Source organism: Mercenaria mercenaria, chromosome 15 (genome assembly GCF_021730395.1).
Source record: "Mercenaria mercenaria strain notata chromosome 15, MADL_Memer_1, whole genome shotgun sequence".
NCBI classification, from domain to species: domain Eukaryota; kingdom Metazoa; phylum Mollusca; class Bivalvia; order Venerida; family Veneridae; genus Mercenaria; species Mercenaria mercenaria.
Genome location: NC_069375.1, coordinates 27,581,968 through 27,599,774, shown reverse-complemented (window position 1 = coordinate 27,599,774; position 17,807 = coordinate 27,581,968).

Sequence of the window (17,807 nt, the reverse complement as noted above, 5' to 3'; positions counted from 1 at the left end):
TTTTTCAATGTATGGGACTTCATAATTAGCTGTTAACTTAAAATTTCTGTTAAACTAACGCTGGTGTGTTATCGTCTCGTCTCGACGTCGCGATGAAATCGGGAGGGGGTATTGAAATGGGCGTTGCCGTCCCGTCCAGTCGTCCGTCAGTCCCGTCATTCCGTCCGTCCCGTCCGTCCCGCATCCACTTTCTCAGTAACTACTGTGGTAGAATTTCATGCAGACTTGAAACACATGAACCAGCAGCATACTCATGATGCTCTCAATTTTTTTTTTTTGATTGTAAATAACACAGTTTCCCTCAGATTTAGTGCCCCTTGTTTAATATAAAAAATGTCCGTCTTCCGCTAGTTCTCTCAGTACTAACAGTGAGCTTTTCATCAAATTGAAGTAGAGACACATAACCAAGATACTGTGCTGGATGCCCGTTTCAAGTTTTTTTTTTGATAGGTCAATTTCCATCAAAAAGGGTTTTTTTGCCCCTTGATTTTAAGTGAAAATGGTTCCGTCTGCAGCCTTGCTTCTTCAGTACTAGCAGTAGAATTTCATAAACTGAAACAAATGAACCAAGATACTTGCGACGATGCCCTTCATTCAGGTTTTTTTTCGATTGGGTCCATTTTCCATATAGTTAGTGCCCTTTTAATTGTTTAATAAATCCACAGATCGTACATACAAACCCAACCAATTGAAAGATTTCATTAAACTTCTTTCATTCTTTTCCATGAACATTTATTATAACCATGTGAGGTTGTGTACTTCACCTGGTCCACCACCTTACGCTTGGTCCCCCCCCCCACCCCCCACCACCCTTTTTTTTTTTTTTTTTTTTTTTTATGGTTTTTTTTTGTTCATTTTTCATTTTCTATCAATATTTATCATAACATGTAAACTGTTGTGCCTCACCCCCCCCCCCAGCCCCACCCAAACAAACCATTCAATTTTCTTTTAATTTGATTTTGACTAATGAAATTATTTGCTTCTTCGTACCATTCTTAACTTTTTGCTGGATTATTTTTTGCCGTTCCTCACTCTTACCTTTTCGTCGGGGATTCCAATTCATCGAATTTTGCTTGTTTCTCTTGTTTTTTTCCTATTGTATCATCTTTAAATCTAATGCTGTTGTTTTAATTTCCTTTTGAATTGCAAATGCTGATTTTCTGTTGTTTTTTTCTGATTGTATCATCTTTAAAACTATGCTGGTTGTTTTCTAATTGTTTTTCCAATTGTATATATTGAAAACTATCTGTTGTTTTTCTGGTTCTTTTTTAAAACAAATGCTGTTGTTGTCGTTTTGTTTTTCAAGATCTATCATCTTCCAAATTAATGCTGTTGTTTTTCTTGCTGGTTGTTTCTCCTATTGTCAAAGCCATCTTTAAGACTAAATACTGTTGTTTTCTGTTCTCATAAACAATTTGTTGTTTTTCAGATTGGTATCTTTTTACAACTAAGGTTGTTGTTTCTTTTTCTTTTCTAACTAACTTCAAGCTTTTGTTTTCTGTTGTTTGTCTATTGAATACTTTAGAATATAATGCTTTTTGTTATATTTTTAATTCTTTTTTCCAAACAAATGCTGTTTTCTGTTGTTTTTGAAATTGGTGTGTTCACACAATCACCTCGAATCAATCTTTAAAACTAATACGTGATTTTCTTGATCATATTTAGAACTATTGCTGTTGTTTTCTGTTCTTTTTTAACCAATGCTTTTTGTTGTCTAATTTTTTTTGTTTTTTCAAAATTGTGTCAACTTTATAACTAATGCTGTTGTTTTTGTTAATTATCTTTAGAATTATTATGTCTTGGCTAACTGGGTGGTTTTCTTCTTCATAATAGTTACAATTTAATTTTATATATACAGAATAGTTACTTAGCAAATCACTCCAAACTGTTTGATAATTCTAAAATCAAACTGTTAATTCATACACCTATAAGATAGATTTTTTTGTTTCTAAATTTGAGAGAAGCTAAAAAGTGGAATTGAGCAACCCATTAGGCCCAGAGCTCAATACTAATACATTGTACTTTTGAATTTTATTGTCCGGTCCAGTTTTCTCAATTCATAGTTTGTAATATGTATTGGATAATCATAACATTGCTCTTGCAGCTGCTTATCCCTATCCTAGTTTTATGTATGTAATATGTTGTAGCTTAGCTTTTTAGGGTATTTTGTGATCAATTTGGGCAAATGCCAGCCCTTTTTTGTTTCATAACTTAAACATTGTACTGTTGAAAGTATTGGTAGTAAATGAACACTTTTTCATATTTATGGGACTTATCATTACAATGATCTGTTAAACTTAAAATTCTATTTTAACTAAAGCTGATGTTTTGTCTCTTGTGTTTTCCCTTATTGTATCATCCTTATCTCATGCTGTTGTTTTAATTTTCCCTTTAACAATAATCAAATGCTGATTTTTTCTGGCTGTTGGTTTTCTTTTCTGATTGAGCATCTTTAAAAAACTAATGCTGGGGTTGTTTTTCTAGTTTTCTATAGTTTTTCAGATTGTAATCATATTTAAAAACTAATGCTGTTTGTTTTCTGTTCGTTTTAAACAAAGTGCTTGTTGTTTGTCCTATTTTTTTTTTTCAAATTGTGAAACAAAGTGGGCTGTTGTTGTCTTTTTGTTTTTTTCTCAGATTGTGTCAAAACTTTATACTAATGCTGTTGTTTCTGTTATTTATCTTTTATAATTAAATTTACTTATTATGTCTTGGTTACTGGTGGTTTTCTCTTCTTCATAATAGTTTACATTTATTTTATATAAATACGAGAATAGTATAGTTTTAGGATTGAGTGTTTTTTTGTTTCTAAAATGGAGAGGAATCTAAATGGAATTGGCAACCATTGCCTTTGCCCCCCCAAGCTCAAAAAACTAATACATTGTACTTTGGGATTTTAAGTGTCCGGTCCCAGTTTCTTTTCTCAATTCATAGTTTGTAATAGTGTAATTGAATATCTAACATGCTCTTGCAGGTGGCTATCTTATTTTTTTTGGTTTTATTATTGTATAATTGTTGTAGCTTTAGCTTTTTAGGGTATTCGTGATCACTTTGGCAGAATTGCATGCTACTATTTTGTTTCATAACTAAAACATTGTACTGGTACGTTGAACCGAATAATGGTAGTACATGACACTTAGTTCATATTTATGTGGGACTTTTCATTAATTACGGTTTAAACATAAAACATAAATTGCTTTTTAAACTTTAAACTAAACCTTTTTGTTTTCTCTTGTTTTCCGTTCCTTATTGGTCTCTGTGTTAAATCTAATGCTTTTGTTTTTAATTTCCTTTTTTAATCCAATGCTGATGTTCTCGTTTGTTTTTTGTTTTTCTTTTTCCTTTTCTGGAAATTGTATCATCTTTAAAAACTGCATGCTGTTTTGTTTTCTGTTGTTTTCTCCAGATGGTATATAATTGAAAACTAAGGCTTTTTGTTTTCCTGTTCCTTTTTTAAAAATGGCTTTGTTGTCTGGTCATGTTGTGTTTCAGATTTATCATCTTTAAAATTAATAATTGGTTTTTTTTTCTGTTGTTTCTCTCTCCTATTGTTACCATCTTTAAGACAATACTGTTGTTTTCTGTCTTTTTCCTTAAACAGATGTTGTTTTTTTCAGATTGTATCTTATTTAAAAAAACTAAGTGTTTGTTTTGTTTTCTGTTCTTTTCTAAACAAAGCTTTTTTTTTTGTTGTGTGTCCTTATTGAATCATCTTTTAATATAATGCTGTTGTTTTTTTTATATTCTGTTTTCAAACAATGCTATTGTTTTCTTTCTGTTGTTTTGGAAATTGTTTTCCATCTTTAATCAGAATTGTTTTCAACTTAAAAAAAAAAAAAAAACAAAAAACTAATACTGTGGTTGTTTTCTGTCTTTCTGTTTTCCTCCTGGGTTATTCTTTTAATAAAGTCCGTTGGTTTGTTTTCTCCTTGTTTTCCATATTTATCAATCTTAGAACTATTGCTGTTTTTTTCCTTGTTTTTTTTTCCTGTTCTGTTTTTTTAAAAACAATGCTGTTCTGTCTATTGTTTTCAAATTGTGAAACAAATGCTGGTTGTTGTTGTCTAATTGTTTTTCCAACAAAAAAATTGGTTGTCGAACTTTAATACTAATGCTGGTTGTTTCTTCTGTTATTTATCTTTAGAATTATTATGTCTTGTGCTACTGGTGGGTGTCTCTTCTTTCATACATAGTTACAATACATTTTATTTTATATAGTAAATACGAATAGTAATACTTATACTGACTTAGCAAATGCCGGCTGACTGTGTGTTGATAATTCTAAAACTGTCTATTAATTCATTCATCACCTAGAAGAGATATGTTGTTTTCCTTCTTTCCTTTTCTAAAATGGAGAGAAGCCTAAAATGGAATTGGAATTGAGCAAAAAAAAACCATATTGACCCAGAGCTCAAATTTAATACATTTACTTGTACTTAACTTTGATTTAGTTGTCCCCGGTCCAGTTTTCTTCTCAAGTTCATATGGTTAGTGTATTTATAGAATCATATACATGCTCTTTGCATACAGGTGCTCTCTTAGGATTTTTGTATTCAGTATTGTATATGGTTGTAGCTTAGCTTTTTTAGTTTTAGAGAGGGGTTAGGTTATTAGTGATCACTTTTTGGAGTGTGACAAATTCACTGCCCCCCTACTTTTTTGTTTTCCATATTAACTTAAACAATATTGTACTGGTGTACTCCTCTCTGTGGTTGACACGTAATAATGGTATACTTAACAACACTTAGTTTCCATATTTATAGGGACTTTTCTTCTGCTCCCGCTCATTAATTTTTTGCTTCGCCACCTTGGACGTCTTTGTAGCGTGGTTCCTGCTTGTGCAAAACTTAAAACACTTTCGCTTCTTTTTATAACAGCTCTATTGTTTTTTTCGGTCTGTTTTCCCTCCCTTCCTTATTGTATCATGTTTAAAAAAAAAATCTAATTAAAAAAAATCAAAAATCTAATGCTGTTAAAAATCTAATGCTTTTGTTATTAAGAATTATTTTAATTTCCCTTTTTAAACAAAGCTGCGATGTTTTCGTTGTTTTTTTCTGATTGTATCAATCTCTTAAAAAGACTAATGGGCGCTTGCTTGCGATCTCGACTGGTTCACTCCGATCTGTTGTTTTCTGTGTGTTTTCTTTTTCAGAGTTTGTTCATATTGAAAACTAAATGCTTGGGTTGTTTTCTCTGTTCTTCCTTTTTTTCCTCACTTACAATCTTTCGATCTACCAAACCGTGCTCCGCGTCATTTCGCTCTTCGCGCCTGCCCTCTGTTTTCTTCTTCTTCTCTCGTTTTGCCGGTGGGGGCGGGGGGTGGGGGGCTTTTATGCATGTCCCTCTTTTACTGACCAGTTGTTAGCTATCCACTCGCAGTGCTTGCGTGCGTGGCGGTTTTTTTTCTGTTCTTGCCTCTCTCGCTAGAATCTCCGGGCGTATGTCTGCGGCGGCCCCCCCGCCAACTACCTCTTTCTTGCCTCTTCGACTAGACTGACTGTTGGTTTCCTGTTCTTTTTAATTCAATTAAATTAAACAGATGTTTGTTGTTTTTTTTTTCAGATTGTACCTTAATTTAAAACTAATGTTGTTTAAAAAACTATGTGTTGTTTCTGGTCTATCTACATCTAAAGCTGGTTGGTTTCTGTTGGTTTGTCATATTGGAATCATCTTTAAAATTAATGCTTTTTTGTTTTTTTTGGGGTGTATTCTCGAATAATAAGCTGTTGTTTTTTTTTATATTCTGTTTTCAAACAAATGCTGTTGTTTTCCTGTTGTTTTGAAATTGTTTCACATCATCATCTTTAAACACTTAATCTGTGTTTTCTGTTATTCTTGTAATAAATGCTGAAAATGGTGTTGTTTTCTCTCTTGTTTTTTTCCAAGATTGATCATCTTAGCACTATTGCCTTTGCTGTTTGTTTTCTGTTCTTTTTCAAACAAAAACAAATGCTGTTGTTGTCTATTGTTTTCCAATTGGTGAAACAAATGGGTGTTGTTGTCTATTGTTTTTTCAAATTGTGTCAACTTCTAACTAATGCAAACTGCTGTTTTTCTGTTATTAAATCTTTATAATTATTATGGTCTTCTTGGCTAACTGGTGGTTTCCTTCCTCTGTCTTCATAGATTTTTCTTATTTTATTATACAGAATAGTATACTTTTTATATGTTTTTTTTTTTGTTTTCTAAAATGGAGAGAAGCTAAAAATGGAATTGGAGTCACACCATTGCCCCAGAGCTCACATACTAATACATTGTACTTTTTTTTTAATAACGTGTCGCCGGTGGTCCAGTTTTTCTCAAGTTTCATAGTTGTAATAGTGTACCTTGGATATATCATAAACATGCTCTTTTCAGGACTTATCTTAGTTTTTTATGTTTGGTAATATGTTTTACTCTTATTAGGCTTTTTAATTGTTTTGTGATCATTTGGCAGAATGCATCATCTACTCGTTTTTTTTTGTTATCATAACTTAAACATTGTACTGTTGAAAAATAATAGTATGTAAATGACACTTAGTGTTCATATTTATTGGATGACTTCATTAATTATCTGTTTAAACTTAAAATTTCTTTTAAAGTAAAGCTTCTGTGGTTGTTTTCCTGTCCGGGGTGGCTTTTGTGTGTTTCCTCTTTCCCCTCCTCCCTTATTGTATCATCGTTAGAATCTAAATGATGGTGTGTTAATGTTCTCCTTTTTAAATCAATGGGCTGATTTTTCTGCTGTTGTTTTTTTCTGAGTGTACATCACATTCGTTACACTAATATGCTGTGTTTTCTGTCTTTTAAAAACAATGCTGTTTGTTATTGTCTGTTGTTTTTCTTTTCGATTTATAACATCTTAAAATAATGCTGTTGTTTTTCTGTTTGTTTTCTCCTATTGTAGTATAACCATCTTTATAAAACTAATTACTGTTGTTTTCTGTTCTTTTCCTTAAACTGATTTTGTGTTTTTTTCCAGATTGTATCTGTCTTAATTAAATAAAACTAATGTTGTTGGTTGTTTCTTTCTTTCTAAAAAACTAACTTTTTTTTTTTGTTGGTTTGTCCTATTGACTCAGTCTTTAAAAAATTATAAATGCTGTGGGGGTTGTTTTTGTTTTTTGTATTCCTGTTTTTCAAAACAAATCTATTAGTTTTTCCTGTTGTTTTGGTGAAATTGGTGTTTCAACATCAATCATCTTTAAGTTAAACTAATACTGTTTTGTTTTTCTTTCTTTCTCTGTATTCTTTTTTAAATAAATGTTAATAATGCTGTTGTTTTTTTCCCCCTCTCTTGTTTTTTCAGAGTGATCATCTTTAGTTAGAACTATTCTGTGGTTTCTTCTGTTCTTCTTTTTAAAAAAAAACAAATGCCTGTTGTTGTCTATTGTTTTCAATTGTGAAACAATGCTTAATGTGCTGTTGTTGTCTATTGTTTTTTTTTTTCATTGTGTCACACCTTTTATAATAACTATGCTGTGTTGTTTTTTCTCCTTCTCTTTTCTGGTTATTATCTTTAATAATTATTGATTGGTCTTGGCCTAACTGGGTGGTTTCTCTTCTTCAATAATAGTTACATTTATTGATTTTATATATATACAATAGTTAAACTTGATATGTTTTTTGTTTCTAAGTTTCTAAACTAAAAAAAATGGATAGAAGCCTAAAATGGAATTGGAGGCAAGCATTGCCCGCCCCAGAGCTCATACTAATACATTGTACTTTGTCCCCTTTGATTTTACAGTGTCCCAGTCCAGTCCAGTTTCTCATTTCATAGTTTTGCAATATTGTATTGGATATATCATAAAACATGCTCTTGGCAAGGTGTTTACTTAGTTTTTTATGCATTGTATATTGTTGTAGCGGTAGCTTAGCTTTTTTAGGTGATTAGTGTATTTGGGCAGAATGCTGCTACTTTATTTTTGTTTTCATAACTTAAAACATTGTACTGTTGAAAAGAAATATGGTAGTAAATGAGACTAGTTCTTTGTATTGGGACTTCCTTAATTATCTGTTAAACTTAAAAATTTCTTTTTTAATTAAACAAAAACTAAAGCTTTGTTTTCTTCACTTGTTTTCCTTATTGTAATCCACACATCTCTCTTAAAACTAGCTGTTGTTTTAATTTCCTTTTTAAAAATCAATGGCTGATTTTTCTGTTGTTTTTTCTCTGATTGTATCATCAATCTATCTTTAAACTAATGCTGTTGTTTTCTAACTATTGTTTTTTTTTTTTCCAGATTGTATCATATTGATGAAAACTAAAATGCTGTTTGTTTTCTGTTCTTATTTTTTAAAACAAATGCTGTTGGTTGTCTTTGTTTTTCAGATTTATCATCTTTAAAATTAATGATGGTGTTTTCTTTTTGTTTTTCTCTCTTCTTCTCCTATTGTCCCATCTTTAAAAAGACTAATTAAAGACTGTTGTTTTCTGTTCTTTTTCTTAACAGATGTTGTTATTTTTCCACGATTGTCTCTTATTTAAATTACAAAACCTATGTTGTTGTTTTCCTGTTCTTTTCTGGATGTTGTATTTTTCAGATTGTATCTCTTATTTAAAAAACTATTTGTTTGTTTTCGGGTCTGTTCTCTAAACTAAAGCGCTGTTTTGTTTTCTGTGTTTTTTGTCATAATTGAAATCTCTTAAATATATGCTGTTGTTTTTTTCTTCTGTTTTTCCCACTTCCAAACAAAATGCTGTTGTTTTCCCCTCTGTTGTTTAGGAAATTGTTTCATTCATCTTTAAAACTAATACTGAACTGTTTTGTTTCTGTTTTCTTTTAATAAATGCGGTTGTTTTCTCTCTTTGTTTTTTTTTTTTCCGATTGATCATCTTTAGAGAAACTATGGTGCTGTTGTTTTCTTGTTCTTTTTAAAACAAATGCTGTTGTTGTCTATTGTTTTTCAAATTGTGAACCAATGCTGTTGTTGTCTCGTGTTTTTCAAATTGTGTCAACTTTATAACTACCCTAAATGCTGTTGTTTTCTGTTATTATCTTTAAAAAAACTTATTATGTTTCGGCTACTGGTGGTGTTCCCTTCTTCATATATTCATACAGAATTTATTTTCTATAAACAGAATAGTATACTTAGCAGATGCAGCACTGACTGTTGATAATTCTAAAACGGTTATTCATCAACTATAAAGTTATGTTTTTTTGTTTCTAAATTTTATAGAAGCTAAAAATGGAATTGAGGCAACCATTATAGCCCAGGAGCTCAAATACCTTGGAACATTGTCTTTTATTTTTATGTGTCCGCGGGGGTCCCAGTTTCTCCTCTCAACTTTCATAGTTGTGTAAATAAGTGATTGATATATCATAACATGCTCTTTGCAGGTGCTTATCTAGTTTTGAATATGTATTGTATATGTTGTAGCTTAACTTTTTTAGGTATTTGTGATCATTTTGCAGAATGCATGCTACTTTTTTTTTTGTTTCACATTAACTAAAACATTTGGTATGTACTGACTGTACTTGTTGAAAAGTATATGTTAGTAAAATGACACTTAGTTTTTCATATTTATGGGACTTTTTCATTAAATTAATCTGTTAAACTAAAATTTCCTTTTTTTAAACTAAAATTAAAATAATTTAAAAACTTTTTAACTAAAGCTGAGTTTTCCCCCCTCTTGTTTTCATTGGTCGCTTCTTCCTCCTTATTGTAGCAAATCTTTAAAAAAATCTAATGCTGTTGTTTTAATTTCCTTTTTAAATCATGCTGATGTTTCTGTTGTTTTTTTTTTCGTTTTTGCTTTTCTGATTGTATCATCTTTAAAAAAACTAAAGATATCTGGTTTGTTTTGTTTTCCTTCTATATTTTTCAATATTGTATCAATACTTGAAACTAATGCTTGTGTTTTCTGTTCTTTTTTAAACACATGCTTTGTTGTCCTATTGTTTTATTTTTTTCAATTGTGAACAAATTCTGTTGTTGTGTATTGTGGTTTTTCAAATTTGGGGGGGGGGGGGGGGGGTGTGTCTCCAAAATTGTGTCATCGCGGGGGGGGGGGGGGGTTTTATAACGAAGCAATGCTGTTTTTTTCCTGTTATTCTCTTTATAATAATTATTATGTCTTTGGGGCTACTGGTGGGGTTTCTCTTCTTCATAATAGTTTACATTTATTTTTTAATCTAATACAGAATAGTATCGTTAATTATGTTTTTTTTGGTTTCTAAACTGGAGAGAACTAAACTGGAAATTGAGCACCATTGCCCCAGAGCTCAAATACTTACTAATACATTGTACTTTGGATTTTAAGTGTCCAGTTCCAGTTTTCTCAATTCATAGTTGTAATCGGTATTGATAAATCATAAACATCCTCTTTGTTGCAAACGGTGCTTATCTATCTAGTTTTTATGTATTGTATATATGTTTGCAGCTAGTCTTTTTAATAGGGTATGTGATCATTTGGCAGAATCTGCTACTTTTTTTTGGTTTCATAACATTCATAAACTAAAAAAACATTGTAACTGTTGGAAAAGAAATATGGTAGTAAATGACACTTAGTTTTCATATTTTATGGACCTTCCATTAAATTATCTGATCTGCTGTTAAACATAAAATTTCTTTTTAAAAAACTAAAGCTGTTGTTTTCCCCCTTCCCTTCTTTCTCCTTGTTTTCCTTAAGTGTATCATGTTGAAAATCTCATATGCTGTTGTTTAATTTTCCTTTTTAAATTTCAAAAAAACAAATGCTGATGTTTTCTTTCTGTTGTTTTTTTTCTGAATTGTATCATCTTTAAAATCTTTAAAACTAATGCTGGTTGTTTTTTCTGTTTGTTTTTCAGATTGTACATATTGAATAACTACTTCTTGTTGTTTTCTGCTCTTTTTTATTAAGACAATGCTGTTTTGTCTGTTGTTTTTTTTCAGATTGATCATCTTTAAATTAATGCTGTTTGTTTCTTTCTGTTGTTTCTCTTCTCCCTATTGTACCAAAATCTTTACTACTAATACTGTTGTTTTTTCCTGTTCTTTTTTTTTTTTTCTTAAACAGATGTTTGTTGTTTTCAGATTTGTAATCTTATTTAAAACTTAATGTTTTTTTTTTGTTGTTGTTTTCTGTTCTTTTTTTTTCTCTAACCTAAAGCTGTTGTTTTTCTGTTGTTGTCATATTGAATCATCTTTAAATATATGCTGTTGTTTTTTTATTCTGTTTTTTATTAAACAACAAATGCCTGTTGTGTTTCTGTTGTTTTGAAATGTTTCACTCTTTAAAAAAACTAATATTGTTGTTTTCTGTTATTCTTTTAATAAATGCTGTTGTTTTCTCTTGTTTTTCAGATTGATCATCTTTAGAACTATTGCTGTGTTTTCTGTTCTTTTTAAGAAACAAATGCTGTTGTTGTCTATGGTTTTTCAAATTGTTAACAATGCTGTTTTTTGTCTAATTGTTTTTCATTTTTTTCAAATTGTGTCAACTTTATAATGCTGCTGTTTTCTATTATCTTTATAATTATTACGTCTTGGCTACTGGTGGTTTCTCTTCTTCATATGTTACATTTATTTTATATAATACAGAATAGTATACTTAGATAGTTTTTTTGTTTCTAAAATGGGAGACCTAAAATTGGAATCTGACAACCATTGGCTTCCGACTCAAATAAATACAAATACTTGTACTTTGATTTTAAGGTGTTTCGGGTCCAAATTTCCTCAAGTTCATAGTTGTAAAGTGTATTGATATATCATAACTGCTCTTTGGCATGTGCTTATCTTAGTTTTTATGTATTGTATTATGTTGTAGCTGCTTTGGTTTTTTTTAGGGTATTAGTGATCATTTGGCAGAAATGCAATGCTACTTTTTGTTCCTTAAACAATTGTACGTTTGAAAAGTACTATGGGAGTAAATGACAACTTAGTTTCATATTTTAATGGGACTTCATTAATTATCTGTTAAAAACCTTAAAATTTCTTTTTAAACTAAGCTCTTGTTTTCTCTTGTTTTCCCTTCTTGTTTTTTCCCTATTGTAAATCATCTTTACAAAAAAATAAAAAAAATCTAATGCTGTTTTGTTAATTTCCTTTTTAGCTCGATTTTAGCTCGACTATTCATAGAATAGTGAGCTAATTGTGCAAACTCGCCCATCGCTTCGGCGTTCCGCGTCGGCGTCCGCGGTCCGCGTCCCTCCCGATTTTGGTTAAGTGGTTTGTAGTAGCTGGTCTCTCGTAACCACTTGTGGAATGGATGACACTTCACACATCTTATTCACTGTGACAAACTGAACTTACACAATTGCCAGGTTCCATAACTCTTTTTTTTTTTTTTGCTTTTTTACCAAAATTATGTGCCCCTTTTCGACTTTAGAAACTTTTTTGGTTATGGTTTTGTATGTAAGCTGTATCCTCGTATTTTACTAATGGGCAATGGATTGAAACTTCACAATACTTGTTCACTACATGATCTGACATGCACTAGCAAGTCCCATCACTCTACTCTCGTTTTTTTCAAAATTATGGCCCCTTTTTTTCGACTTAGCAGTTGTTGGTTAAATTTTTTTTATGTATCTGATATCTCAGTATCCACTAATTGGAATAGGATTGAACCGTCACCACTTGTTCACGTTCAGTCATGATCTAACATGACCTGTGAATGTCCCATAACTAACTCTACTGGCATTTTTACAAATTATGCCCCTTTGACTTATCTTTTTTTTGTTAAGTTTTTGTATGTAAGCTGGTATCTCATTATCCACAAATTGGAAAGGATTGAAACTTCACACACTTGTTCACTGTCATGATATGACATGCAGTACAGAGGTTCAATACCTCTACTTTGCATTTTACAAAATTATGCCCCTTTTTCAACTTTTGTATTCATTCAATTGACAAGGCTGTTGAATAGTCGAGCGTTGCTGTCCTTCGACAGCTCTTGTTAATCAAATGCTGATGTTTTCTGTTGTTTTTCTGATTGTATCATCTTTAAAACTAATGCTGTTGTTTTCTATTGTTTTTCAGATTGTATCATATTGAAAACTAATGCTGTTGTTTTCTGTTCTTTTTTAAACAAATGCTGTTGTTGTCTGTTGTTTTTCAGATTTATCATCTTTAAATTAATGCTGTTGTTTTCTGTTGTTTCTCCTATTGTACCATCTTTAAGACTAATACTGTTGTTTTCTGTTCTTTTTCTTAAACAGATGTTGTTGTTTTTCAGATTGTATCTTATTTAAAACTAATGTTGTTGTTTTCTGTTCTTTTCTAAGCTAAAGCTGTTGTTTTCTGTTGTTTGTCATATTGAATCATCTGTAAATATAATGTTGTTGTTTTTTTTATTCTGTTTTCAAACAAATGCTGTTGTTTTCTGTTGTTTTGAAATTGTTTCATCTTTAAAACTAATACTGTTGTTTTCTGTTATTCTTTTAATAAATGCTGTTGTTTTCTCTTGTTTTTCAGATTGATCATCTTTAGAACTATTGCTGTTGTTTTCTGTTCTTTTTTAAACAAATGCTGTTGTTGTCTATTGTTTTTCAAATTGTGAAACAAATGCTGTTGTTGTCTATTGTTTTTCAAATTGTGTCAACTTTATAACTAATGCTGTTGTTTTCTGTTATTATCTTTATAATTATTATGTTTTGGCTACTGGTGGTTTCTCTTCTTCATAATAGTTACATTTATTTTATATAATACAGAATAGTGTACTTAGCAAATGCACTCACTGTTTGATAATTCTAAAACTGTTATTCATCAACTATAAGATATATTTTTGTTTCTAAATTGGAGAGAAGCTAAAATGGAATTGAGCAACCATTACCCCAGAGCTCAAATACTAATACATTGTACTTTGATTTTATGTGTCCGGTCCAGTTTCTCAAGTTCATAGTTGTAATAGTGTATTGATATATCATAACATGCTCTTTGCAGGTGCTTATCTTAGTTTTTATGTATTGTATATGTTGTAGCTTAGCTTTTTAGGGTATTAGTGATCATTTGGCAGAATGCATGCTACTTTTTTGTTTCATAACTTAAACATTGTACTGTTGAAAAGTAATATGGTAGTAAATGACACTTAGTTTCATATTTATGGGACTTCATTAATTATCTGTTAAACTTAAAATTTCTTTTTAAACTAAAGCTGTTGTTTTCTCTTGTTTTCCTTATTGTATCATCTTTAAATCTAATGCTGTTGTTTTAATTTCCTTTTTAATCAAATGCTGATGTTTTCTGTTGTTTTTCTGATTGTATCATCTTTAAAACTAATGCTGTTGTTTTCTATTGTTTTTCAGATTGTATCATATTGAAAACTAATGCTGTTGTTTTCTGTTCTTTTTTAAACAAATGCTGTTGTTGTCTATTGTTTTTCAAATTGTGAAACAAATGCTGTTGTTGTCTATTGTTTTTCAAATTGTGTCAACTTTATAACTAATGCTGTTGTTTTCTGTTATTATCTTTATAATTATTATGTCTTGGCTACTGGTGGTTTCTCTTCTTCATAATAGTTACATTTATTTTATATAATACAGAATAGTATACTTAGATATGTTTTTTGTTTCTAAAATGGAGAGAAGCTAAAATGGAATTGAGCAACCATTGCCCCAGAGCTCAAATACTAATACATTGTACTTTGATTTTAAGTGTCCGGTCCAGTTTCTCAAGTTCATAGTTGTAATAGTGTATTGATATATCATAACATCAGGGTTCGCACAGGCCTTGAAAAGTCCTTGAATTTGGTTGCAACCTTGAAAAGTACTTGAATTTAGTGTTGCCTTGAAAAAATGCAAAAAGGGTACTTGAATTTGGCTGAAAGTCCTTGAATTTAGGCAAACAGCCTTGAAAGTCCATTAACGGTTTCTGCCTGTTGTCAAAATCGTATGTTATCGGTGTAAAAATGAATAAAAAAACTTTTTTTCGGCAAATTTAAAATACGTTTGTGTAGGAGTACGAAAAATCGCCGGTACGAGAGCGTGTATCCTGTACGGTACGGGTTTTATACTAAACGTTTGTGTATGACGTCACTAGAAATTGCGAAAATGGCAGCGTCCATGGTTTTGTAGAAATCACAGGTGCCCGTCCAGTCTTGGTGCCCATATGGGTGCCGCCCCCTCAAAAAAAAAAAAAAAAAAATAATTAAAAACACTGTTTTAAGCCTAAAACGAAAAAAAAAAATTTTTGAAATTTTTTTTTTCCCTATATATATACTCATATGGAAAAGGTGCGTGTGTTGCCGTAACGCTATGGAGGTTTACTAGGACACGCTGTGGAACAACCAAAATGTCCAGTTCAGTACCAATGCAAGCTACCCTGCTGCAATTTACACATCATGCATTTATAACATAGTAAACAATCCTATTCTACCTAGTAAACAGCCTTAAATAACTTACATTTAAATTCTAAGACGCAAACAACGGAAAAGGTTTTCTACTTTCGTTTTGAAACAAAATGGCCGATCGTCACTGTTATTTTGCAAGTGTCTAGACAATTTGGCTTGTTTGAATTTAAATGTAAGTTATTTAAGGCTGTTTACTAGGTAGAATAGGATTGTTTACTATTTTATAAATGCATGATGTGTAAATTGCAACAGGGTAGCTTGCATTGGTACTGAACTGGACATTTTGGTTGTTCCACAGCGTGTCCTAGTAAACCTCCATAGCGTTACGGCAACACATGCACCTTTTCCATGTAAGTGTATATACAGGGAAAAAATTTTTTTTCAAATTTTTTTTTTTCGTTTTAGGCTTAAAACAGTGTTTTAAATATTTTTTTTTTTTTTTTTTTTTTTTTTTTTGAGTGGGCGGCACCCATATGGGCACCAAGACTGGACGGGCACCTGTGGTAGAAATGGGGAAAATCGGGAAGAAGTGTTCGTTCCAGCACAAGTGGGTAGGAAAGTATCAGTGGGTAAAATCCACGAGTAACCAACACAAAGCCCGGTGCACGCTATGCATGAAAGATATTGACTTGACGCACATGGGTGTAAGTACAATAACGTCGCATGCTAAGAGTGCAAAGCATAAGAAAAACGAAGAAGTGAGATCGTCGTTGGTATCGTGTGGGGTGGCATTCATTCGCCAGGAAGGAACGAACTTTCAATGTAAAGAGCGAAACTAGTGCTGGCAGTAGCCGAGATATCAACAATAATTCAATCCCCATCCACTCTTGAAACTGATGGAAAGTTCTGTCACTGGTATGACTATCCCACCCCCACCCACTTCAGAAACTGTTAATAGACAACCCACGTTTTTGTTTCAAATCATGCCTCTGTCAGAACAACTTGTATATCTGATACATTGCTAAAGTAACACATAAGCTCAGATAGTGCTTGGCTTCTTTTCCATTCTGTAATTGCTATATTTAATTATAGTTCAAATAATAGGATTTTGGTCATTTATAAACGATTTGGGTTTATCATAGTGATCCAGAGCACAACACCACCTATTATGTTATATACAATAGTACAATAGTGAAACGGAATCAACGATTTTTAAGAGCAAGTACCCGTTGAAAAATACGATGTACGAATTAGGACCAACCAGAAACAAGTTCTATAAACAGCGCCAATCAAAACGCACTTCTGCTTTAGTATAAATCGGTAGACCTTATAGCGGACGCAGTGAACCAGTGGAACACTGTTTGACTACGAAACAAGGGGTCGTGAATTCGAGCCCCCGCTTCTCCAACTAGACAGTACTAACATTGAGAAAAGTGTCTTGTGTAAATATGTTTTAATACCGGGCACGCTAAAGACTGGAACTGGTTCGTTTTCTATATCTTGCACTATCCTCCCACTAAGATTACTAACAGTCTTCTGGAAGAGACGCTTATATGAGTAACCGTTGGCGACTATAAATAAACTTGTTAACAAACAAACAAAGTGTAAGGACGGATAAATCATTTAAAAGAAGACATTTCACATTCATGGACTAAAGAAGAGTTGCAGAATTGTAACTAGGTTTAGAATTTTAGGGCCAGTGCATAAGAATTTTACCTTAACGCTAGTTAAATGCTATAGATGATAGCAAATATAAGCATCGGAAAGCTGAGGCAGAGACACAGAGATTGTTCATCTCTTAAGACAGTTGGAGAGTTCCAGCTTACAGACGAGATTTAGTGTTATTGGCGAAGTACAGTCAAGGCATCGGGTTTATACCTATAAAGTTGCTGAATGCTCTTTGTGACTGCATACAGGCGCTGTGCATCCAACATATCGAGTTGCAGCTTCAATTCAGAAGGCATTGGTTGAAGGATTCGTATGTTGTTAATTCAACGACGTCGTCTGACGGGAACTTCAACAAAAGGACAAGTCAAGTATATAAGTTTGAGCTGATTTTCAATAGTTGAAGGTTGTTATTTTAAAATATAATGTGATTTACCCCATCATTTACGAATCACTGGTACACGAATCATTTAGGCGAGGTAGCCAGAGAAAAAGTCTATGCATAAGATATATGATAATATAGGGGTAACCAGCTCTATTGCTTTTTCCTTCAATCTTACCTTTTATTCTTACATAAACAAACAAACTTTTATTTTTTAATGGTAAAATGTTTATGAAGTTTTTATTAAGTGTTAATTTTGATACATGAAAAACATTTTTCAAATGCAAAGTAGATACCTTCTTCCTTCTTCTTAAATGGTATTATGCATGTCTTCTCTAAAAGAAACGCTATATTTATTCAAATACTTGTTTAAGATATAAATAAGATAATGACCATGTGTTTATAAATTATGAGTGAAAGAGCAACAGTTTATGCTGCAAGGGATGTAATTACAATGAAAGAAAACGCAAATATGAAAATAAAATTTTGAGTTTTAAACTGGTGTTTTCTGTCATTCAAACAAACATTGTCACTTTAACTGGAAAATTCTTACGAAATAACTGTGAAGTC